The sequence below is a fragment of the Mus musculus genome, chromosome 9, assembly GCF_000001635.26.
Source record: "Mus musculus strain C57BL/6J chromosome 9, GRCm38.p6 C57BL/6J".
NCBI lineage: Eukaryota > Metazoa > Chordata > Mammalia > Rodentia > Muridae > Mus > Mus musculus.
The window spans coordinates 115515702-115541654 of record NC_000075.6 but is presented as its reverse complement, the minus strand read 5'-3'; the positions used below and the strand labels follow the sequence as shown (position 1 = coordinate 115541654).

At 46.1% G+C, this 25953-nt stretch overlaps 1 long non-coding RNA gene across 5 annotated transcripts in view; it reads right to left on the bottom strand.

The window, feature by feature from the left end:
• Nucleotides 1–1860: 1860 nt before the first annotated feature.
• Gm39447 overlaps nucleotides 1861–25953 on the bottom strand; it is an 89300-nt gene continuing 65207 nt past the window's right edge. For 2 of the 5 annotated variants that reach the window (XR_001779314.1, XR_001779316.1), the window contains 2 exons: nucleotides 3982–4106; nucleotides 1861–2334 (listed from right to left, as the gene is read on the bottom strand). This is a non-coding gene — a long non-coding RNA (predicted gene, 39447). Of the gene's footprint in view, nucleotides 2335–3981; nucleotides 4107–22492; nucleotides 22685–25953 lie in introns of those variants that run through there. The other 3 variants (XR_001779315.1, XR_871317.1, XR_001779317.1) reach the window with 3 other exon arrangements.

The window sequence follows — 25953 nt, the reverse complement described above, 5'->3', positions numbered from 1 at the left end:
TGAATGGCCATCTGGCAGGATGGCGCCTCCTGGGCAGTGCCTCCCTCTAGCCCACCATAAATCATACATTAACCAGATGTCCTGCTGACCTCGATAAAGTCCCAGGCCCTTGTGCCTCCCTACGCCTTAGCTGGCACATACTACCCTGTTAACTTGTAATCACCCCGCTGATAACCACACCAATTCTTTCTACTCCTCCCCTTTTGGTTTATGGTTTTTTGCCTTTATAAGCCTGTGAAAAGTTTAGGCCGGGGTTGGACTCCTCTACCCCTGTGTGGTGTATGGTTTCGACCCCAGCATGCTGGTTTGAGCGCTCCTTTGTTGCTTGTGTGCCATTAAAGCCTCGTGTGGTTACAGCAAGTTCGGTCTCATCGTCTCACTGGGTGCGCGCCTTCCCGAGATTTGAGTGAGGGCCTCTCTTCGAGGGTCTTTCACCCCCTTCTGGCCTCTGACACGCACACACACACACACACACACACACACATCACACACACACACACACTTAAAGATGAGTTAAATACATGTGCATTTAAATGCACTTAAAATTTCTATATATGAACTATGGCACACAACTGTGATCTCAGCACACAGAGGGCTGAGGCAGAAAGATTGAAGGTTTGAGGTTAGCACAGGTGACACAGTAAGACCTTGTTTCAAAACAAAACAAAACAAAAAATCGTCTTAAAACAAGAGAACAAATTAACAAAGCAAGTTAATTTCCCATGCATCAAATCTAGAGACACCAGAACACAGCAGCCATTTCTTACGTGGGCACGAGACTCCACTACTTCAAATGCATTTACACCATTCACAACTCAGCATTTAACACTGAGGACGAAATAAAAGCCAAACTGCAATAGACACTGTCCTCATGAAACAAATCAGAAAGATGTTGTTTGTTTTGTTTTGTTTTTTGTTGTTGTTGTTGGGGTTTTTTTTGTTTTGTTTTTTGTTTGTTTTTTGTTTGTTTGGTTTGGTTTGGTTTTTGGTTTTTCAAGACAGGGTTTCTCTGTGTAGCCCTGGCTGTCCTGAACTCACTTTGTAGACCAGGCTGGCCTGGAACTCAGAAATCTGCCTGCCTCTGCCTCCCTGGGGCTGGGATTAAAGGTGTGCGCCACCATGCCCAGCAAAGATGTTTGTAAATCTCCACTGAACCCATCACAAATGACCTGACAAGTAGCCAGTGAAAGAGACAGCTGACCTTAACAGCTGGTAGCCCCTCCAGAGAACCCCCAGCACCCCCAGCATCCCCCCACCCCACCCCACCCCACCCCACCCCTGCAATGGGGCTGCCAGCAAGTCATGTTCTCAGAAAGTTAAAGGCAGCCATCTTAAGTACAACAATGGGAAAGTCAGAGTCCCTTTGAAACTGGGTCACGTTTAGCCTGCACAGCATCCATGTGCTCTGCATCTCCCAGCTGGACCTCAGCTTACCTAGAGATGGGCACACACCAGGAAAGCCTCTAAGAACCCCCTGAGCTCCCACCAGTGAGCTTCTAGGTATATCTGTCTACATCTCCTACAGGAAGAAAATGAAGAGATTAGAGAGGTGATACTATGCCTGGCAGTGATGGCGCACGCCTTTAATCCCAGCACTCGGGAGGCAGAGGCAGGCGGATTTCTGAGTTCGAGGCCAGCCTGGTCTACAGAGTGAGTTCCAGGACAGCCAAGGCCACACAGAGAAACCTGTCTGGAAAAAAACAAACAAAAAAAGAGGTGATAGTTTCAGAGTCTTAAAATGCCTTCTCTGCCCAGCTCAGCCTGGTGCTCTGCTACCTGACTCCTGTCCCTTCTCCTGCTCCACATGCCACGCATTTGTTACGTTTCTGTTGCCAGAAAAATACCATCTCCAAAGGCAAGTAGGAGGGGAGAAGGATTTATTTCAGCTGATGGTTCCAGAGGGAGAAAGTCCATGGCAGGAAAGGTACCAAGGCAGGAGCATGAGGCACACATGGAAGAGGCTGGATCACATTTCACCGGCACTCAAAGATGGATGATGACCTGAAAGTATCAGCTTTTGGTTAAATTCAAAAGGAAAATTTAGAAAGAGGTGATGGTGGGGCAGGAATAGGGTTCTTGTGATCCCTAAGTACTTCCTACTGGCATTGGGGCGACGTGTCTTTAGGAAACTGGAAGAATGGGTATGGGGGTGTTTGTCCAGTCTTACAGTTGGCTGTTATCCATAACAGTTTCCTTGTTATCCAGGGTCTGTGAAGCCATCTGAGGAATAGGTCCAACGGAAGTGTCTGTGTCTGTGAGAGGAGATTGGAGCTTCTAGAGGCTGCTTCTCTGGAGCTTTCCTAGATGTAGTAAGTGCCTGGACTTGACAAGATGCTGAAACACACACTTATATTTATTATAGGTAGAGATTAAGTACATTTGGAAGAAAGAAAAAGTTTTTTTTTTCTTAGATGTACATTTGAAACCCGGAGGAATCTCACCCCCTGGAATAGGTAGTTAAGTGGAAACTTCAGGCAGATGTACTTATCTGGGTGGAGTCTATTTGGTCCATGAGAGGTAGATCTGAGTGGATATGATGTGTTTATAAAAAGATAAAGAGAGGGGGGGTATTTTTATGGAGGTGTAGTAAGGTATGGGGAAGGGGGTGCCTCGGCGGGCCCATGCTAAGGCATCCCTTCTCCCTGAAGGACCAGCCACAGGACTGTATAGTGTAAAATAGAGTATATTAAGGGCATGGAGAAGAGAATAAGGGGGGTAGTAGAGGCAGAAAAAGCAGAGAGAGAGAGAGAGAGAGAGAGAGAGAGAGAGAGAGAGAGAGAGAGAGAGAGAGAGAGAGAGAGAAAGAGAGAGAGTAGTGGAGAAGAAGAGGCTGGAGAGAGGGGTGAAGGGAAAGCAAGAACAAGAGAAAGCAAGAGAGCAAGAGAAAGCAAGAGAGCAAGAGAGAGAGGAGGGGGCAAGCAATCCCTTTTAAAGGTAGGTCAGGTCTACCTGGTTGTTGCCAGGTAACTGTGGGGTAGAACTTAGACAGAATGCTAACATAAGCTACAGGACCCTTTGTCTCTCTAATTTGCCATCAGTCAGAGTGTTTTATCATCGCCATGGAAAGAACTGTGAGCAAACAGTTAATGTATAGTTGGAGTTCATTCAGAGTACTGGTCTACTCTGGCTTGTTGCTCAGCTGAGATGACCTCCATGGGATCACCTCTGCCAGGAGTACTTTCCCTACTCTGAAAGGCTGATTTTTAGGCACTCTACCCTCTATGTTTTCCACTGTTCCAGAGAGGTCTTGGACCAGTAGCAGAGAATATTTCAGTTCATAACCACATCGTTATTTATGGGAGCAGGAAACAAGGGCAGAAACTACACACTCAGATGGTTCTCATGGAAGAATGCAAGGTCCACCTCTCAGTCAGATAGGAAGACTTCGGGTACCTAAGTGTAGGTTCCATTGAGAAAACCATATGTTGGATAGATATGTCTGGCTGTACCTTCGACCCATCTTCCTGCTCTTGATACTCTTGTCTGAGTGACACTGGTCCTGCCTCTGGTCAGACAAGGCCTTCCATGTGCTCACACATCCCCAAGTGAGTGACACGCATGTATTGCCAGATAGCTTCTCCATAGCTCAGTTTTGGCTACCTTTCTGATCCAGCCTAGGCTAACCTGACTAAGGATGGTACCACCCACAGTGGGCTATGCTTCCTACATTAATTAACAATGAAGAAATTGTCCCACCGGTCATTGTGACAGATGGCAGATTGGGGTCCCCTCAGTGGTTCTGGGCTGTGTCATGTTAATGCCAGGGCATTTCTGATCAGGGGACCATCCCAGACACCATTAAGGAGGCCCAGCTTCCAGAAAGGGATTGGCTGGCAGCTGGCAGGGGTGTCTTCTTTGCTGCAGGCAAGCATCTTTTCTATCAGTTATTTGTTCCTCTGCCCTTGGCTTGTTTTTCCCAATGCTGTTCTTTGGCTCATAACATTGCTTCCCTGGTTTATTAAAAAAACTGAGATAAATTACCTGATAAATCTGTCTTACATTTTCCCCCTTTTCAAGCCTCTTCAGTAATTGCCAGAGCCGCAAACTTGTGTCCTTCCCGCAGTAGGAGGCTCACAAACAGCTGGTGTGTTCCTGGAAGCACACAGCTAGAGACAATAAAAGAAAAGTCTTTAATGATGCAGAAACCTCCCACTTCTGATACTAAATTTATTGCTTTGGTTTGATTTAAAGAGAGAAACAGAGCAACACCTGGACAGCCCTCCAGCTGCAACACACCTGTCTGCAAACTCGTTCCTTTTGTCATTACTATAGACACCTGGGAGAGGCAGCCTAGAGGAGGGAGGACTTCTCTGGGTTACAGTTTGAGGATGCAGCCTGTCATGATACAGAAGGCACAGCTGTGGGGGCAGCCTGTGGCTACAGCAGCCCCATTGTGAGGCTGATTTCTTGAACTTCCATGGACCCGGAAGCAGAGACAGAACAGAAACTGGCTACACTCCCAGCCTGAGTGTGCACTTGATACAAAGACCCACAGTTGATGTCGAGTGCCTTCCTCCATTGCTCTCCACTGAGGTGGGGACTCCTTCTGAACCCAGAGTTTGATGATTTCATTCTCTTAACTAGCCAGCTTGTTCCAGGGATGCCCCTGTCTCTACCTCCCGAGTGCTAGGATTATAGGCAGCTGCTTAGCCAGTTTTAAGTATTTATTTTTAGTTATGTGCTTGGGTGTGTTTGGATGGGGGTATGCCCACATGAGTGCAGATACCCGTGAAGACCAGAAGCACCACACTCTCTGGAGTTGGAGTTACAGACAGTTGTGAGCTGCCCGACGACGTAGGTGCTGGGAACCCATTTTGGGTTCTCCGTAAGAGGAGGATGTGTTCTAACCACTGATCTCTCCAGACCCCTGCCAGGCTTTGTTACATGGGTTCTGGGGATTCAAACTCAGCTCCTCTCACTTTCATGGGAAGGATTATTTCCACTGAGTCATCTCTCCCACCCAGAACTTCTGTGTTAAGAGCTCCTTACCTTCCACATCTACATACAAACTCCTGTGCCCACCCCACTTTTCATCTGATTTCCATACATCCCTGGCTCACAGGAATTTAGAGTTTCAATGGCACTCAGGCCTCCCTTCCTGTCACTCCTGATTGTTCCAGACTCAGGTCTATACAGATGAAAGGTGTGTCACCTGATTCTAACTCTCGGAATCAGAGGGCTCACAGTTCACAGACAAATCTACTTTGCACCTGTCTTAGTCAGTGTTCTATTGCTGTGAAGAGACACCACAACCATGGTGACTCTACAAAAGAAAACATTTCATTCAGGTTGCCTTATAGCTTCAGAGGTTTAGTCCATTTTAGTCCTTTTAGATCCAAAATTGTGTGTATTCTTAGCATACATTCTGTGTGCTAAGTGTGACCATATAGACAGAGCTGACCCAAAGATGCTTAGGACCCAGCAAGAAACCTCCTCAAACTGGCTATAACTACGTATGTAAGGCGACATTACCATAGGGCCAAGTGAGCTATTATGAGTTCCGTATCTGGAGAAAATAACGAAAATGTCAAACTTACGCTATATTAAAAGGTGATTTCAAAATTCATTTAGCTCACATAAAAATGGATACAGTGATTGATTTTCAAATTTTATAAAGAAAAAAGATAGCAGTTTAATGTCCTGGGTTATTGAAATAAATTGCTAATTCTCAATTTTCAATACATAAAAGACGAAATCTAAATGAGCTTCTGAAACACACCTACGTCTACCTCAGACCACAGGCTGTAAAAATACCATTGACAGTTGGAAAAAAATCTCCGTAACACAATAATAGACCAGTTTATTCATTTGTTGAAACTCTGTTAAAGACATTATTTTAGTGATAGACCACTTCCAAAGTAAAGGACCCTCTCCCAGACAACTCCTGTTTACGATGCATCATTTGGAGAAGTTGGCTAGCCATTCCAGGGAGAGACAATAACGTAGTTTCTGTGATAAGGAGGTTGAGTCACTGAGCCCTGGACTCACTCGCAGTAACCAGCAATTACTAGGAAGAGTGTGATGTAAGGTCTCTGTCATCTTAGTCCCGGGTGGTCTGAAACCACTGAAGGGCCATCTACTTGATCCCCGTTTTCAAAGCCTTTCTTTGAAGGAGTTCTGTCTAGCTGGGTATAAGCTCCCTAATAGAGCTACCTACCTTGACTGGCCCTGTGTTAGCATCCAGAGCTCCAGTTGCCGACCTATGTGACTAGCAATCTTGGGACAGCAAAGGGAGAAGAAGAATGAAGGGGGCTCAGAGGCTAAGAATGATTGCTGCCTCCAAGAGGATTCAAGTTCGTATCCTAGCACCCACATCCCTTGGCTTAACCATCTTTAACTGTAGTTCCAGTGGGTCCAACATCCTCTTCTGCTTCTGCTCACCCACCACAACTAGCTTGCTCTCTTGCTCTCTCTCTCTCTCTCTCTCTCTCTCTCAATCCTCTCTATAATTCGAATGTCACCTGCACGATTCCTTTCCATCTCTCCCATACCCTATGCTTCTACACATTCATTGTGTGTGTGTGTGTTTTTTTTTTATTGTCTTCACTGTGGGTTGTTTTGTTTTGTTTTGTTTTTTCCCTTCAGAGCCAGAGATTGAATCCAGGTTTCTCACATTCTGGGCAAGAGTTCCTCACTATGCTATACCCCCAGAGTTTTTATTTAACGTCTTTATTTTGAGATTGGATCTCTCTAAAGTGCTCAGGTTTGGCCTTGAACTTAGCATCCCAAGCAGGCCTTGAACTTGTTATCATCCTGCCTCAGCCTTCTGATTAGCTGGGGTGAGAGATATACATCCCAGGCCTAGCTACAAAAAAACCCAACCAACCAACCAACCAACCAACCAACCAAACAAACAAAACCATGTTTTAACAAACTAGTTTTAGGCAATTAAAGTCCAATCCTAGTGCTAATGTGATACAGTAGCCATGTGCTTTCCCTACTATTTGTGGAAATAAACATGCACTCATTAAAATAAGATCCCATATATCCCTCCTCTAATGATCCCACAGACCCCATCCCGCCCCTCCCCCCAGTCACACTCAGCCTCCCTTGGGAAATTGGTTGAGAAAACGAGTAACTAGTCAATAATTGTCCAAGGATGGGAGTGGGGTGTAGAGAAATAAATCCACTTATCAGACCTTGGGAGGAAGCCATGGCTACGACCTTCATCCCTCCTGGCTCCAGCCAAGTGCTCAGAAGACAAACAGCATGGTTACCTGGTCTGCCTCAATCAGCACCAGAGGCCTCTGCTCCTCCCAGGGAAGCCAGGACCCCAGGCAGTTAAATGTAAATCAAAGCCCTTGTCACAGGCCTTGCTGTGGTCTCCTAAGTTCAGACCTCCTCCTGCCCTGTCTGAACATGCATTTCTGTAGGAGGTAATTAAAACTGAGGCCATAAAGAACTGGACAGAGATCAGTCATTTCAGCCTCTCTCTCGGGGATGTGGCTATGTGGAGGGGGCAGGCACCACCCACCCCTCACTTAGGATTACCCCCGCCCAAGGTCTTACATAGATGGCCTAGGCCCCTCGCCTTTATTATTTGGGGTTTTATGAGCATCTCATGTATGAGGGCTGCATCTACGTCATTCTCAACCCTTCCTCTCTCCCGGCCAGCTCGTCCTGCGCTCGCCAGTTCCCTCTCAAATTCATCTTTAAGTTACTTCAACTTAAGTTTTTCAAATATCCTCTCTGAAAATGCATTAAGTCTGTCCTTTGCTGCCCCACATCCTCATCCTCCCTTCTCTCTCTCTCCCCACATATGTCCTTTGTTCACCTGATAACTTCACTTTTACTTTATGTGGCTGTGAATGTGTGCATGAGAGAGAGAGAGAATGTGTTTGTGTGTGTGTGTGTGTGTGTGATGATTTTATGTATCTGTATAAAATCTAGAAATCTAGGAACCCTAAGTGAGAGAAAAAAAAAACCCTGCCTTGTCTCAGCTGCATCTGGTAACAGCACAACTCCGTCCTGCTCAATGCTGGAAACCTCCACTGTGCTATGTGCATGTGGGGCTGTGTGCACGTGGGGCTGTGTGCACGTGGGGCTGTGTGCACGTGGATTTCCTCCCCTGCTCCTCTGTTGTTGGCCCAGGGTTGGGTCCGTGTTAGCTTCTGGGAATAGAGTCACAGAGAATGCTGCTGCCTAAGAACCTTTGTGTTGTGTGGGTACATTCTGCTTTTTCCCCCATGGTCACATCTCAGGACATCTCTCAGGAAGCTTTTCTGTGGGCTCGTCACCAGCCCCTTCCCTTTAACCTACAAAATGTGCACTTTCAGGACTCTACGATAAAACTAGCTAAAATATTACCTGTGCATGCATGTGCACATTTGCATATGTGTGAGCCTGTGCATGTGCGTGGGCATGTGCATATATGTGTGGGCATGTGCATGTGTATGCATGCATGCACATGAGTGCATGTCTATGGGGCAGGTATATGTGTATACATGTACCAGTGTGTGCATGTACAGGCTATAAGTCAAGAGTTTGGTGTCTTTCTTTATAGCTCATCTCATTAGTTTCCAACACTGGGACTCTTACTAAACCCAGAGCTCACCAGTTGTCTAGACTGACCAGTCAGCAATGTGATCCACCTGTCTCAGCCCCGACCCCTCACGCCAGTGCTGGGGCTACACACATGCCACCATACCTGGCTTTTCCATAGGTACAGGATTCCCACTAAGGTGCTCATTTTGTTGTAGAGCAAACACTTCACCCTCTAAGGAAGAGGATCCTCTGAGAATTCCCTAGGACAGACCCTTCCCAGCAACAAATTCTTCATAGCCAAATCTTGCACAAGAAATGTTCAGGATTTGGTCATCAATTTGTCCCTGGAGTTGCAACTAAGACAGAAGTAAGTAGAGCCTGGTAGAGCCTGAAAAGGGGCAATCTGAGAAAACAAATGGATCGATTCTCTCTATCCTAAGAACATAAAGCAGAGGTGGGGCCAAGCATTGCCAAGGGAGTACAAGAGGATTGATATAAGGGTTCTGGTTGTCACACTCCCTCTTGCCTTCAAGTCCCTGTCGTGGTAATTCAGTTAACATGCTCTGTGCTCCCAGTGGGTTGGTTACATATGCACTGTACCCATCCATCTCTGGATTCGTGACTGAGAGTCACACACACACACACACACACACACACACACACACACACTAATTTTGATATGCCTTGGCTAGCTCAATGGCTGGGCACTTCTAATCCTCCCTGCAGCTAGCATATATTTCCCTCTGGTACTCCTGGCTTAACACCTTCTAATTCTGTTTTATCTTTGCTGCTCTATTACCTTCTGGGAAGCTCTTCCCATAGGGCCACCTATATTTTAGATGATTTTCCTTCTGTAGCTCCTAAACCTGATCCCTCTGCCTCCGAGTCACAGCAAACCTGCCTCCTTCTCTCTCTCCTAGCTGTCCCAATCCCTGGGAATCTTAAAAGTCCCCCCTTTGTCTGTCCTTCCCAGCCATTGACTGCTGCCATTTTTATTTACCAATCGGAACCAACTGGGGGCAAGGTCCCTCTGTGTCGTACAAGCATTTTGGGGGACCAAAATGACCATGATGAGACAAGCAGCAGGAGGCTAAACCCACTTCAAGTCCTGTCCCAGCATCATCTGGGAGGTCAGCAGAATCACTCGGGCCCCTCCTCAGCCTGTGGGATAAAAATCTCTCTTCTGTTCCCAGTGAAACTTGCCAGAGACTCCCCAGCCTCTGCCACTTTGTGGGGTTACTGTGGGTGAACAGTGGGCTCTTAGATTCCTCTTCCTTGAGAATTCCCTAGGGCACAGCAGTCATGCAGGGGGAACAGTGACCACTGGTGTTTCCTCCATGTCTCTGTCCTCCTGAGTTCTTGCTCACTTCTGGTTTGACCCCACAACACTGTCCTTGCCAGCCCAGGTCTTAGTCTACAACTGGCTGTCACCCACATTCCTAGGAATCTCAGCTTAGACCCTCCTGTTGCTCACTCTCAGGATCCCTACTCTTCTTTCTGTGGTCTATAATTTGTAATTAGCTGCCACATTCATCACCACTCTCCAGAAGAACAGAACCAGTAGAATAAATAAATATATTATCATGAAAGGCAATTTTGTTTTGTGTTGGATTACATGATATGGACTAGGTAGGGGAGTCCAGCAATGACTGCCTGCGCATTTGATCATCTGAGAACCTTGTGGCTGCTCAGACCGTGAGATGGGATGCCAATCTGATGCTGGGGGCTGGAGGATTCCTGGAGAGCTGTTAGTCTTCAGTCTACACTGGAAAACCAAAGTAGATGGGTTCCGAGATGGTGGCGGCAGAGGAAGCGACAGATAGGCTGTACTCACAAGCAAGGATGGAAGGCAGGCAGGCAAAACAGTACTGTGTCTCCCACAGAGATGTTTCTATCTGAGCATCCTCCAGATCATCCTCCTCTGGTAAACCTCCCTCAACCAGTGCTTTCTGGACATCCCTCAGAGGCCCACCCCCAGAGACATGTTGACTTTAAATCCAACCATCTCAGTTCAACAACCACAGCTGCCTTCCCTGCCGGTCTGCAAAGGAGGAACAAGAGGCGCCTCTGCCCGGTACAGTTCACTCCCCACCCACTCAGGTGTGAGGCAGCACAGCTGCTTAATGAGTACTCTTTGTGTGAATAAATAATTGAAGCTGGTTGCTTCACTGCAAGGCTCTTGGTTGGTAATGGGCTTTATCCATCTCCAAGGGAATAATGAAGTATTTGCGGGCCTTAAGCTAACTCGTCTCTCTCTGGATAAGCTGTTACCCTTTTGGGAACTGGAGGGACAATTTAGAAAGTCCTGTGGTGCACACAGGTAAGGGATGGTGTTCCTAGGAGTTGAGGTGCTGCAGAGATCTAGGGAAGATAACGGGATAAGTCCTCACTGCCAAAGATCTTCTTAAAAGAAATATTGTGTGTGATAGTCCATTGAATCACCACTCTGAGCAGACTCCTGATGAAGAACAACTGGAGGGCTGTGGAGATGCTCAGCCGGCATAGTGCTGACCACAGAGGCATGGTGGGGTCAGACCGTCACCATTCAATCCTCACTGCTTATATCCAACAGTAAGAAGCCATGGTGACAAAGAGCAACTATAATGGTAGCTCTTTGGCAGGGGAGACAGGAGGACCCCTGGAATTTGCTGGCCAGTCTGTCTAGCTGATTGGCTGAGCTCTAGGTCCAGAGAGAGACCCTGCCTCAAAAGACAAGGTGGAGAAGGCGCCTTGAGCAAGTGAGGAAGGCATCAATCAACATCAATCAACCTCTCTGAACTTCTAAGTACACTTTGGGGCATATTCTCTCTCTCTCTCTCTCTCTCTCTCTCTCTCTCTCTCTCGCACACACACACACACACACACACACACACACACACACACGCACGCACGCATGCACACTCACAGACCCCTTAAAGATAAAGCACCGTTTGGGAGAAAAGGAACTTCCTTGGGCTCGTGCTTTGTGGGGACATATGTCCACCATGCTGGGAAAGGCATGGAGCAGGCAGTTCCAGGGCACTGGCACACACAGTTGTTCACATCTCAGCAGAGAGAAGCTAGGCTTAAAGACAATGCTCAGTTTGAAACCTCAAGGCCCACTCTGCAGCAGCCCATTCTCTCCAGAGAGGCCCAGGTCACCTCTTGAAGGTTCCACAGATTCCCCAAATAGCACTACCAGCTAGGGAGTAAGTCCTCAAACAAAGGAACCTCTGGGGACAGTTTACATCCAAACCACGGAACAAGGTGACATTGTCTCCTTGTAATCACATTGCTACCTAAACCTTGGTGTGAAGTTGCATCCATACATCAGGGAGGACAACTGTGAGGATGGCACAGGCTTCAGGGTAATGGAAGGCCTCACGATCCCCCAGACACCCCCATCTAGAAGCAGCAGTGTGGTTGGAAAGTCACACTACGTTTATTAGAAAGCAGTATTTCTCTTTGACACCCGCCCAGTGGACATGTGACAGAATCACTCATCATACCAGCCACTAAAAAAGATGACAAATTATTAGGGAACCACAGAGTAAAGGTGTTCTGGCTCATATTGTTGGGGGAAAAAACCCAACCCTAATTGTGGTGGCATAAAGAGGTAACAACAGTTTCACTGGTTCAAAAAACATGCCCATTGTGAGGGACTCTTGAGGGCAGCTCATCTTTCCATGCATTCAGCTGGAGCAGCTACCTGGGGTCTGCAAGAGTGCTCCAGGGTACTGACTCAGAGGACTGGAAACTGAGGCCATGTTCTACTGGAGGCCTCAGCTCCTTTCCATGTGAGCCTTTGCAAAGAGTGCTTGATCTCCCTGAAAGCATGGTGGCAAGTTTAAGGGTAAATGCCCCAAGTCAACCATGAAGCACCATGCCTTAGCTAACACAGCCTTGGAAGCCACAGAACACCACCTCTTCTGTCAGGTAATGGAGCTAAGTACAAGCAGAACCAGACTGATAGCGAGGGATTTGGACCTCAAAGCTAGGAGCAAGATCTCAGGGATTGTGAAGGATGGGAGCCTGTTGGAGCCATCTTTTAGAAACAAGATCTACCACAGAAGACGCATATTTACATTTCAATTGTGCCACTGTGACCAAATGTCTGAAAAAACCAACATAAAGAATTTGTTTCAGCTCAGTTTCCAAGGGTTCATCATGGCTGCCTGGTCCCATGTTCTGGGGTCCAATGACAAGTAGAGTATGTGTTTCATATTTCATCATTCACAGCACAGAGGACAGGACCCAGAGGAGGCGGCACCGGGGACCCAACATGTCCAGCAATGTCATGTCAAGTTTAATGTGAAGCTTCATGGCTTCCATCGAATGCCACCTCTAACCGTATATAAGTTCATTAAGTTATAGAGGTTTTGAATCTGTCTAATTTTGGTGTCTGATGTTTTTATTTATTGGTAAGATTTTTATAATAAAATTTATTTTTTAAAAGGGGTGATTTTTCTTCTAAAAGACAAAGCCTGGTATGTTTTTTTCTTTAAGATTTTGTCTTACTTATTTGTATGTGTGTGGTTGTGTGTATACACCACATATATGATGTCTTTGGTGCCTATGGGGGTCAGAAGAGTGCCTGGGTCTTCTGAAATTGGAGTGATAGACAGTTCTGAGAGGCCCACTAACATGGCTGCTGGGAATAGAACTCAGGTCCCCTGAGAGATCAGCAAACATTCTTAACTGCTCAACCATCTCTCCAGTCCAAAAACTGTTAAAACTTTTCTAGACTTTGACAACATGGGGAAAATAAATGTTAATATATGTCAAGATACAGGAGAGCATTTATTCCCCACATGTGCAGACTCTATCCAGCAACCCATGGAGGGGTTACATGGGAAGACTGACCCAGCTCACCCCAGCAAGCTATGGAACCAGTGAAGGTTAGACAGCAGCCATACAGGAGGTGTAGAATGGACAAGGGTATTGTCAAGAACACACGAGAAGATACACAAAGCCGGTTCTCCCACCTACAAAAAATTCACCAGGCACATCAGTGGTCTGAAAACACAGGCTTTCAAAGAAATGCATGGTTTTCTGGGTTAGTTCCAATTTCAGATATTTTATCACCATGACAATCCTGAAGAGAATCCTGAAAGATAAGTGAGATTTAAATCCTGCCAAGCAAGATGGGTAAACAATGTACTACAGGACACAGAGAGCCAGGCAACCAAGAGATCATCCTTCCTTCTCTTCTCTGTCTCCAAGTGTCAGCAGATGCATGCCTCGTGGGCATTCCACCAGGAAGGAGGCCCTGAACAACCATTAATAAACAAGGAAACTCTCTCCCTCCTCAGACTGCCATGGCCCTGTAGACAATCCCTCCTTCGCTGAGGTTAGAGTGGCAGATATGGATGCATGCCCCACCTCTACCCCAAGAAAGAACTCAGCCACAGGGTCATGGCCTCTATGGCTGATGTCATTTCAGCCTGCTTCTATTTGCCTTTTCGTTTGTTGGTTTTGTTTGGTGCGTCTTTTATTTATTCTTTGCCATTCCATACATGTATATACTGATGATCATATTCACCCCAACTCCTTCATCCCACTCTCCTATTTTCCACTGAGTCCCATCAGTACTGTCTACCGGAATCCTGACTCATCAATTCTGTTGGGTTGACCCTGTGCAGGTAACCATAGCTGCTACATGTTTGTGAATGTAACAGCCATGTCCCGTCACGTCCAGAGAACATTTTACAATCCTCCTCCCCATCCTCCAGCTCTTACATCCTCTTGGATCTCTTCCAAATCCTCTAGTCTTCCTTGAGTGTTGGTTGGGGGAGTTGAAGTCCCTTCTAGGCCTAGAGCACTCAACATTCACCTGTTCTCAGCCTTTGACAAGTTACGTAGGGGTCTCTGCATCAACCACTGTCCACTGCAGAAGCTGCTCTGGCCAAGACTGAGAGAAGCATAAATGTTTACAAGGCAGTAGGACAACATGACCATGTGGAACAATAGCAGGAGGCTCCCAAGAATGTGTCAGCACCGGTATCCCTGCCGAACATTGTCATATACCCCTACAGAGATAGGGAACAGAGTCTTGGCACAAACGCAGGACCAGATTCCAAGGTGCAGTCATAACTGAGCCCTCAAGCAACAATATTCCCTGAATGAAGTTCTCGAAGGTCATTCTTGCAGTTGTTGGTAGACCATTAAAATGATGCCATATTCGGGAACTCTGGCTGCAGAACCTGTGGCTATTTGCCAAAGAACATGAGAAGGGAAGAGGCTGGGAGATAGTTCGGTTGACAAAGTGCTTGTCTTGCAAGCATGACGTCCTAAAATCAACCCCAGCACCCATATTTTAAAAGCCCATCATAGAAGCTTGCTCACAATTCAACATTGGCAAAACTAAGACAGGCAGATCCCTGGCCAGCCAACCTAGCCTAGTTGGCAAGCTCTGGGTTCAGAGAGAGACTTTGTCTTAAGAAAAAAAACAGAGTGGATGGTGCCTGAGGAATGACACCTCTGGCCTCCCTACTCACTGTCCAGGCACATGTAGCTGCTCACAAATGAACACACACGAGCCCACACCTGTGTATACACCCCCTTCATCCCCCCACCACACATACACAGTGAGCTAGTAAAGGTTGACAGATGCAACTGTGGTTCACCATGTTTCCTGTCTCCTCTTCTGCAACATCCAGTGATGCTTCAGTTAGAAGCTACTGCACTTGCTAAGCCCTGAAGCAAAGATGACACGGTACAGTGTCATGACCAGCTGTCATGAGGGCCCGAATTCAAATGCTCACAGCTTACATAAAAGCCAGAGGATGCATAGTATGAGCATTTATAATCCAGTGTGCAACAGAGAGAGGGAAGGCAGAGGCAGGGCAACCCCTGGCACCTTGCGAGCCAGCTAACCCGACATATGCAGGAGAAAGAAACCACAAAGAAATCTTATCTCAGACAAAATAAAAAGTGAGAACTGACTTGCTCCAAGTTGTCTTCTGACCTCCATATAATGCAGTTGCACATGAGTGCACACTTACACGTGTGTGTGCACGTGCCCGAACACACACAAACACACACACACACACACACACACACACACACACGAAAAAAAAAAATCTTAGTTCTTGCATGCCATTAAGATCCGTGGGGCCTTCTGCCACAAATCCAGTCTGTATCAGAAATCCAGTCTATACCTTCTAACACAGAGCACATCCCCACTTCTTCACTCATTTCCAAAAAGCTAGATGATAGCAACACAGGATTTGAGAAAATACTTGGGTTTTTTTCTCTGCTTGCTTTTCTTTATATCCCATTGCTAAAGGCGATGAGTTTGAAGCAGCTTTTTTATTGTTTGTTTTCTCATAAGCTAGCGTGATTTAGAAAAAAATGCTTGTGGTTTTTATACCCTGAATAGAATATTTTTCAAAGGCAAAATATAGGCATCTTGATTTTACAGTCCAGAACTTCGGTGATAGAGTGCACACTTTACAGCCCTGCCGTGGCAGATTCCTCCTTGGAAATCCTTTCTTAAAATATATATCCTGCATGGCTCTGTGTTTTCATCAATCATTTTCCATTATGTGCTGTAATTCTTTCTCTTTTTCCTCTTTTGTAAATCTTTTGCTGTGGATTCAAGGGATAAAAACCACATTTAAGAACTTAGTGTTCAGGATGAATTTATAAAACTTCCTATGAACAGGAAAATGGGCCTGACAAGTAACAGAAGATTCATAAGTACAAATGCATTTTGGCATCTGTTTTCTCTATTATAGAGGAAAGAGGACTGGGGAGGAGGCCTCAGTGAACGCCAGTATTGAGCACCTTGGTGCTCACACACATTCCTTTGGGGCGATGCCAGCGACCTGGCACTAAGGGACAGTCGGGATTTGATGTGTGGATTATGCCACTTGCCAGAGAGACAATGAGCTGAGGAGCAGTGTGGGAGGTCCTCTTAGATTTCATCGCAGATAAAAAAAAAGCTTTTTTAACTTCTCGCTGTCTCTCTCTGGCAAGAAGCGTGTAGAAATCTGTGGGAACAATGTTTGTAAGAATGTCTGTGTTTTGGGAAAAAATAGAAAGAGGGCAGGTGCTGACTACTCAAGATGCTTAATTATAGAGGCGTCTAACTGGCATGTGCTCCTGTCCGTTTGGCCCCTGTCATAAGGTTGATTGCTGGTTTGCAGTCAGCAACAACCTGAAAATTACATATATGTGATACCTGGGAATGACCATCAAAGGCAAGATCTACCCCGAGAGAGACTGTTCTCAGGGCTGCCTACTACATAACCACAGGCCCAAGTTCACCCCTCTTTCCCCCTCTCCTCTCATCCAGAGACAAATTCCTTAGCCACTTTAGGTACCAAACATATCTGGTTTCTAACAGAATCATAAAGTGAATTCTGTTTCAGGCTCCCAGCTGGACCAAGATAGCCCAACTGTTGAAATCAATCCATCTGAGGCCCCCTTGAGCACAAATCAAATGAGACTCGACTGCAATTGAAGGAAATTATAGCCATGGCTTTGCTTTCAAGCCGAAATCAGCTTCCTTTCTGCAGGAGTTCTGAAAACAGTCTGAATGCCCAGGGCAATTGGGGCCGATGCAAGTGCCAGAACACAGCTACGCTGAAGAGTGATATTAAAATGTCTTTATCTATCTGGGGTGTGTCACTATTATTAAACAAAGGCTTGTGTGTGTGTGTATGTGGGGGGGGGGTAATAATAAAGTCAGACCACAGTCAAGGGGTTCTAGGCATGACCAGTTCACACACCATAAATTTCAGCATCAAGGCGGGTTCCTGAAAAGTCCTGCCAATCACTGGGGAAACTCCTCTGGTGCAGAATAGCTTGAAAGGCTACTTTTCAAAGTGAGCTTTCTTACTGAGTTTCCACGGCTTCCTGACTTGTACTGTGCACAGCCAACAAGGCTCCTGCCCCAACCATGCTGAGCACCTGTTGATGAGGAACAAGAGGGGAAGCTCAGTACCACAGCACGAAGGACTCCCAACTCACCACCTCCAGCCTTGACACACCCAGTTTTCCAACAGAGGGATGGGGCAAACCCAGGCCCACAAACAGTAAGACACTGCTTGAAGTCACAGGGTAAGCTCACTGTGATCAGAACTACAACCCAAGACCAGGGTGTTGCCTCTCAAGGACACACTCTCTCTGTTCACCACAGCTTCATTATGAAATTTTTTTTAAATCAGAAGTGAGTAGGACATGAATTATAAATAAACCAACAATCCTCCACACTAAACCCCAAAGGTAAAGACATGCAAGACACCGCTGCCTTTCTGATGCAATTAAAATGCAGTCCGTTCCTGGAAACAGATGTTTGCAGAGTCCGTCATCCTAAGGCAGACAGAGCAGCCATCCTGGAACCTGGAACGTGCAGAGCACAAACAAAAGCCATCACACGAGCTACAGATTTCAGGAGGGCAGGACCAGGGAGGAAAAAGCAAGCCTTTTCTTGTTCATTAGAGAAAAGGAAGAAAGGAAGGAAGGATAGAAACAAGACAGGCAGAGAGGTAGCCACTGTCTTTGCATATAAAAAGAGCCCAGTTAGCTTTGTGCGAGGTGGATCCAAACTCCTTGGTCATCCAAATTCTATTTCCCTTTATTTTAATTCAGCCTTACAAACAGTTGAGAGAATTTCTGTTAAGTGCCCGGCATGGCCTTATGCACGGGTATGCTTTCAGTGATGGACCAAACATCTCTAAGCCCCAATCTTGTATTCATGTAAGAGACTACAATATTTCAATGATAGTTCTAAGGCGTCTACAAAGGTTTATGAAAAGAACCATCTGTGAGCAGTTCCCTTAAGAAAGCTGGAGGTGGTGAGTTCCGAGTCCGTCGTGGCGTTCTACTGTTTCCATGAACTAACGTGGCTCAGTCTGGGTGGGACTAAGGCCGCCTCTGACTATAGGAATGAGCCCTTACAAGTCTAAGCCAATTCACGGGGACATTTCTCTGTTCCCAGTGATTGGAACCAGTGATAGGTTCCAGTCGGTTACATAAGTTTGTCCAACTAGAGTAGAGCCCACCTTTCTTCAGTGGTTGGGGAAAGAAAACGTCTTTGTTGTGTGTTACATGAAATAGGAATGTAAGAACCGAAAAGCATCGCCATTTCTCAACCAACTGTGCTGGGTGGGAACTACACTGGGCCCCAGTAGGGTGAAAGCCTGGGCTATGGCAGCTCAAAAGAACTGAGCTTGGATACCCATCCCCAGTCTGGCAATGGAAAAGATGAGTAAAAGCAAAAGAGGAGGAGGAGGAGGAGAAGGAGGAGGAGGAGGAGGAGGGAGGAGGAGGAGGAGGAGGAGGAGGAGGAGGAGGAGGAGACAGAGAAGGAGGAGGAGGGGGAGGAGGAAGAGGAGGAAGGGAGGGGAAAGGATAAGAAGGAGGAGGAGAAAGAGAGAAAATGTATTCAACGTAGCCATGTGTGGAAGAACAAAGTCCATCCTCAGGGTACTGACATGAGTTTTAAGTAATGAAAGAGTTGAGCCTGAGGTCCTTATTAAGCAGTCCCAGTGTGGTCTGGTCAATCATTGTCTCAATTCTGGGTCAGCAAGGAGGTCCTTATCACTGTCACCTCTTAAAGGGATCAATGCGGTTCCTACAAGACGGTAACTTTTACTCCATGGTTACATCATGCTCTACATGATGTCCTCATATGGACAGGGATCTGTCCTGAGAAGCCTTGTTCTGCCTGGAATCTAAGTTTTGAAATGCAAGTTTTAGACAGTGACTTATCTTCACTCTCAGACAAAGTAAGAGGAACTGATGGATAGAATTGGAGCTGGAGATGTCAGGGTTTCATTCTGCATGTGGTATCCTGTTAAAAGGAACAGTAGGAGCCATTTGGGGCATGCTAAAACTACCAAAATGAGACAAACAAACAAACAAAAAAAAAACCCAAACAACCACTATTTTATGCGTGTTGGCAACTCTTATGAAGTTGTAGAAAGTTTTGTTATAGAGCATTGGATAGCAAGGACATGTGGCTAGACATGAAGGCAGCATCATGGAAGAGAAAGAAGAGGTGGTCCATAGAGAAGCCAGGCCAGAAGCTGAGTCCTAGATGCTAGTTGAATGCCGGAAAGTCCCTGCCCTCCTACACACAGAGCAATACAGACCTAGCTTGGCACAGCAGGGTAGATAAGATAAAAAGCCTGTGTTATATGGTTTCATGTCTTATGTATTCTGAGTATTTGTTTTTGGACTTCAATTATTTAGTGAAGATCTTTTCAAAGCTACCAGCATCTCCAGGAAATCCTAGAGAACAAGTCAGCTCTATGCTTGAGTCAGAGTTGGAAAAAAGGATTTGCTTTCAAACTCTTGATAGATACATGATGGGTGTTGTGCTGATAAATTTTTTTTGTCAATTTGACATGATCTGGAGTCATTTTGGAAGAGAGAACTTCAATTGAGAAGATTACCCCCCCACACACACACACAGACCAGATTAGCCTATAACAAGCCTGTGATACATTTTCTTGATTGATTATTAGTGTCAGAAGGTTCAGCTCTCTGTGAGAAGTACCCCCTGGGCTAGCAGGCCTGGATATGTAAGAAAGCAGGCTGAGCAAGCTGTGAGGAGCAAGCCAGTGAACAGAGTTCCTCCACGGATTCTGCCTGTGTTCCTGCTTCAAGGTTCCTGCCTTGAGTTCCTGACCTGATTTCCCCAGATGATGGACTGTACACTGTAGATAGAAATAAACCTGCCCCCCCCAAGCTGCTTTTGGTCATGGTGTTTACTACAGCAGAAGAACCCCTAAGACAGACACACAGATGGAGAGGTCTTCAGGGACACATCAGACTCCAACTCCTTTGTCCCGCAGATCCTATTCTTCTTATTTTCAGCTCTGGTGATTCTCTGAATGTAGACACACCAAAGGAGACTGTCTGGCTCTTAACGAGTTCCTTAGTTGTATGCATGACACTTCAACTCAAGTCACCCTGCAAGGTCACCCAGGAAGCAGGGCTTCCAAGGAACACGAGACCACCTGCCCAGGGGAACACTCACTCCTCAAAACGCTGTGGAATCAGAGGCAGGCACTGACTTTGAAACATCATACTGAGTATTTATAGCTAAACGGGCACTGAATTTGGAGTAGTAAGTTCAAGAAAGGATGAATAAATCCATCATGAAAACAATCAATACTTCCTAAGCAGAAAAACAAAAATATTTTTTAAACATGAAAGAAGAGATCAATTGCTCAGCTTGCTGTAGAAACATTTAAATCACCCATAGTTCAAAAAAAAATTAAAACTCAGAGTGAGGTGGAGGAGGATGTTCTGTTGTAACATCAGGCCTTGTTAGACTTAACACAGAAAGACGATACAGTGTCCTGTTTAGTTCTGGTTTGAAATCAACCACATCTGTGCTCAAATCTGGCTCAGTTGCTTGGAGGTGTGGGAGGGAGGCTGGACAAGGCAGTTGAAAAATTCCCTAAACCTCATCTTCCTCAATGATAAATGGAAAAAAATAACACCCAGCACAAGCAGTTATTATGAATCCTGGCAGGTGTACAGGGTGTTCAGTGTGTAAGGGAACACTGTAAAGGAAGGAAGTTCAGCTTCTACTCCCTGGGCCAGAGTATAGACAGTCTACTGTTTTCCATCCCATGGTCGCCAGCATGGTCAACACACCACTACCTAGAGTCACTAGGGAAACGAGTCTCAAGGAGGGACTGCCTATATTGGGTTGACCTGTGGACATGCCTGTTGGGGGCATTGTTTTAATTAACAGCTGTGGGAAAAACTAGCCCCACCCCCGGGAGCAGGGGTTCTGAACTGTGTGTGAGGGGAGAAACTGAGCAAGCAAAGACTCTCAAGCAAGGAAGTCTACATCCGTTCATTCTGCTTGCTGTTGATTACAGAGGCTGTGTGGTTAGCGGCTTTGAGTTCCTGCTTCGCCTTACCCTAAATGACAGTGAAATTGTAAGCCAAACAACCCTCTCTCTCCTAAATTGCTTTATGTCCCACAGCAACAGAGATACAACCAGCACACTGTCTGGGGCAGAGGTATGATTTCTGGTTTCTATTATAGAGAAATATGGATCATGGTGACCAGATAAAGACGTAAAAAAACTTACATGTTAATTATACATTATTGTATTCATAATTATATAGTAAAGATGACAAAACTAATGGTATATGTAAAACACTTAAATCTCTACCCAGAGTGTTGCAAGAGTTTATTAAATGGACAAATTGTAGGGAAAATAGTCCTGAAAAGTAATGAGGAAGCGCGTGTATAGTCAACATGAAAGGCAACATTTATAATAACCACAAGAAAATTATTCAGCCTTCTAAGTAATCAAAGAAAATGAAATCTAAACTAGAAACTGGCGCAGGGCATGGTAGTACATGCCTGTCACACACACACACACACACACACACACACACACACACACACACAGCATTCAGGAGGGAGAAAACGGAGAGTGTTTGCCTTGCATAAGGAAGCCTTGGATAGCATCCTCTCCTGCATAAAACAAGTCATGGCTATGCACACCTATAATCTCAGAGATGGGGGAAGGAGAGCCAAAGTTCAATGTCATTCTAGACTCAGAGTTAGTTCTAAGCCAGCAATGGCTATAGGAAACCTTGTCTCAAAAAATATAAACAAGTAAACACATCTATAGTCTGGGGCTAGAGAGGAAAATGGCAGAGAGCACTTGCCTAGCACATGCCAGGCCGTGGTTGATCCCCATCACTGAGAAAATTCAGGAGCAGCAGAGAACCTAGGACTACCTCCCCATTTTCTAAAAGTGAACCCATTTTCTAAACCCTAAATCTCTGGGCGAAGACTTGCAAAAGGGCTCTTGTTTCACGAGATGCACAGCAGACAGAGACTTCCCCTGATTTCTGAAGGAACCTGATAGTATGTGTGGTGAGTTTGAAACCTATGTGCACCCTTCAGGCTTTGGCAACCCTCCTTGCTCAAATCTAGCACATACAAGAAACTATACAAAGTCTCTCTGACATGAGGCACAGTGAAGATTTATGCTGACAGGGCCCACTCGCTATAGGATTTTTAAGATGGCTGAAGACTGACCATCATGACCATCATTAGACTGTGGTGACTTCAAAATGGCTGACAGACTGAATCTAAGGGAAAGCAGCATTGAAGAGTCGCCCCGTCTGCTCGGCACTGCCTTGGCACAGAATGTTCCTTCTCCTCTGTCTTCCAGCTGCTGTTACTCTTCTGAAAAAAAGCCAACTGTTTAGTGGGGTTGTTTATTATTGATTGATTATTTACCTATCTGTATTTATTTATTTGATTATTTATTTATTTATTCATTTATTTGGGGCAGTGTGGAGGTGAAAGCTGTTGTACCTCTGAGCTCTGCCTCCAGCACTGCAATTGTTACAGGGTATGACTGGGGTCTAAGTTTCTTTTCCTGTCGCTGTGACCAAAGCAACTTAAGGGAGAAAGGGTTTACTCTACACCTCACAGTCCAAGGGCACAGCCCATCATGGCGGGGAATTCAAGGTGACTCATGTTTTAAATAGCTCACATCACATCCTTGATCAGGAAGCAGAGAGTGCTGTGCAGGAAGATGGTGCTACTCACAGTGGGCATGCCTTCCAACTCAATGTAAACAAGGTAATTCCCCATAGACATACCCAGAGGCCCCCGTCCTAGGGATTCCAAATGCTCTCATGGTGCATATTAGCATTAACCATTGAGCAGGTGCATTGAGTGACGTTCCCTGAAGGCAGGACAGGAGAGGGATACCTGGATGTTCATGATTTGGTAGAAAGAGCCTTGGGAAATACAAAGTGCTGGGGGCTATGGTCCTCAGAGCCTGATTAAGGAGAACCCCAGGAACTGAGAAGAACGGGACACTGAGGAGTAACACCAGCTTGAGGCCTCAGGGATGTTCTTTTGGCCCAAGAATCAGGCACCACTAGAAACCATTGATAGGTGGAGCTGAACCCAGCCTGATGGTTCTGAGCAGGAAGCCACTGGACACTGAGCTACCAACCCTGAAAGCTGAAGGAGGTTCTGACAGGACACCAGCAGCATCCTTGTGAGTGGAGTCAAGTTTTGGTGCCTACATCAGCTTCCAGTCTGTGAGAGGCAGCCCAAACTTCACCACAGTTATCAATATAGCCAGCTGCTTGTCTCTATCTGCCACACATTGCTGTTATCACTGAGTGGGAAGAAAATGTACTCATTCAACCAGGAGTCCTGGAGAGTGCTTTGGTGATTCTAGGAGAGTCTGCTCACAGGTGCAAGAAGCCTAAGAGTTTAAACTCATCTTCCACATATGTTCTGAAATTTCTGGGAGGCAAATGATTGGCAGGTCCAAGAAGTTTGGGAAAGCAACAGCTTGTAAACAAACAGACTGGGAAAACAACACTGTGAGAAGAAAGACCAGGTTCTCCACACTCTGGACTATAAGCAGAAAACTCCATCTTTCTGGGAAGGTGACACGGTCACTCAATTAAAGGGAGGGATGCTCTCTGACCATGAACCCTGGTCTCACAAGCCATTGTCCACCACCCAGGGGCACAACAGAAATGCTGAGAGAAAGCTAGGCTCTCCTGGATGTTCTTGGCCTATGGAAGTAGGGGAGTGGCTGCCAGGGCCCAGGGACAGCTTGTAGGTAGCTGGCCTGCCTATAAAATAAGTATTAGTCAGAACCGAGTGTTCTAATTCAGGGTGGATGTTCTGCCAAAGTTAATTGTGGAGTACAAGGCAGTGAGATGAAGCAGAGCTCTGTATTGGTGTTTGTCTTAGCCTTGCTCTTCCCTGACAGCTTCAAGTGTCAGACTCAAGCTTCTGAGTGAGATGCCTGCATAATCGTTGCTTGGAATTCAGAAAGCCCAGTATTCCCAGGAGCTCTCTCTCCCTTCCATCCTTCCATCTCATCTCCTATCCTCTTCCCTTCATTCCCATGCCCTTCTTCTTCCGACTCCTTCCCCCAACCTTCCCTCCCTCCCTCTCACACATTCTCTTCCCTACTTCCTCTCACTTCCATCCCCTTCCTCTTTCTCTCCTCTCCTCCCCTTGCCTTACTCTTTCTTTCCCCACCTCTTCCTAGTTAATTTCGGTAAAGGAATTTTAATCCAGGTACATAGCTGCTCTGGCAAGGGATCACATCCAAAGACGTTCTAGGTCTTTGTCATCAGCTGGAATAACATACCTTTAATCCCTCTGGCTGGAATACAGACACTTGACATTTCCTTTAGGACATACCTTTAATCCCAAACAATGACATCTAATTGATGGGTGAACAAAGTGATGAAACAGAGAAAGATTTGATAGAATGAGTCAGAGATAGGAGGTGCCTAACTCTCATGAGAGTGAACAGGAAAGAGAGACTAGTTAAGAGCAGTGCAGGGAGAGAGTTGAGTTTGGTTGAGTGTAGTTCAGTTGAGTACAGTTGAGTTTGTGCAGATCCGCCCAGTTCCCCTGGGTTCTGCTCGTTGGTTTGTGCAGTCGGTGAAGTCAGTTCATGGAATTCAGAGGCAGTTTTTCCAAGCAGAACAATTCAGTCAGTAGCCAAGAGAAACCAGTTTGAATCAGTCAGCTTGGAGAGGCGTTTAGGCCAGAACAGCTGAGTTGAACCAGCCATCCAGAGCTCAGAAAGAGGTAGAAAGAGTGAGTTGATTCAGCAGTAAGCCTCCAAGATGACAATTACATTTGTGGATAAAAGTTACATTTACAAATTCACATCCCCCCTCCTTCCCCGCCCTCGCCACCCCTCCCCTTTTACTCTTCTTCATTGACTAACTCTATACTTCTCTTCAATCCTGTCCCCTTTCTTCCAATCCCCTCCCCTACTCCCCATCTCCCCTCCTCCCCCTCCCCCACCATTCTTTATTCATATTCCCCTCCAGCCTCCAGTTCCCGTTCCTAGCTTCTGGGTTCACTATTGATGCAGCCCTCCCTACAGAAGGAAAGTGGGTACCTCAAGGATTCTCTTCTCCACTCAACTCAGCAGCGCTTGATAAAATGCTAAGACTTTGAGCATCATCCGTCCTGCAGGTGTGCTGAGCACCTGCCCTGTCTATGTGGAGAATACCCAGTCCAAGTCATCAGGGATAACTAGCTACCCCTGGTCCAGAGAGAGAAGCATGTAACCGTCAGCACAGCCGTTTGTGTTTCTGTGTGTGTTCATGTCATTATTTTTCTCAAATGGAACATTACCTCAAACCTTTCGTTCCCCCCAGTGCCAGAATCATATTTTGCCTGGAGCTTGTCACTTATTTTCCAGGAAGTTAGCAGTGTTGATGGGGAGGTTGGCAGGGGTTGTTTTGTTTCATCGGAGTACAGCACCCTTGTGCACATCTTTGGTGTAAGCTAAGATCAGGTCTGACGCAAGAAGGGGAAGAAGGAAGGTAGAACAGGAGTCAGGCAGAGACTCCGGGAAGATGAGCATGAGATTGTTATGCATCCAGGGAAGTGGTAGATTTGGTTTGTGTTGGGTAGACACATGGGAGGAGGGAAGTGAAAAGAGTGGAGTCCACAGTGCGGAGTTAGTGGGAGGGTGGATAAGGGGAGGA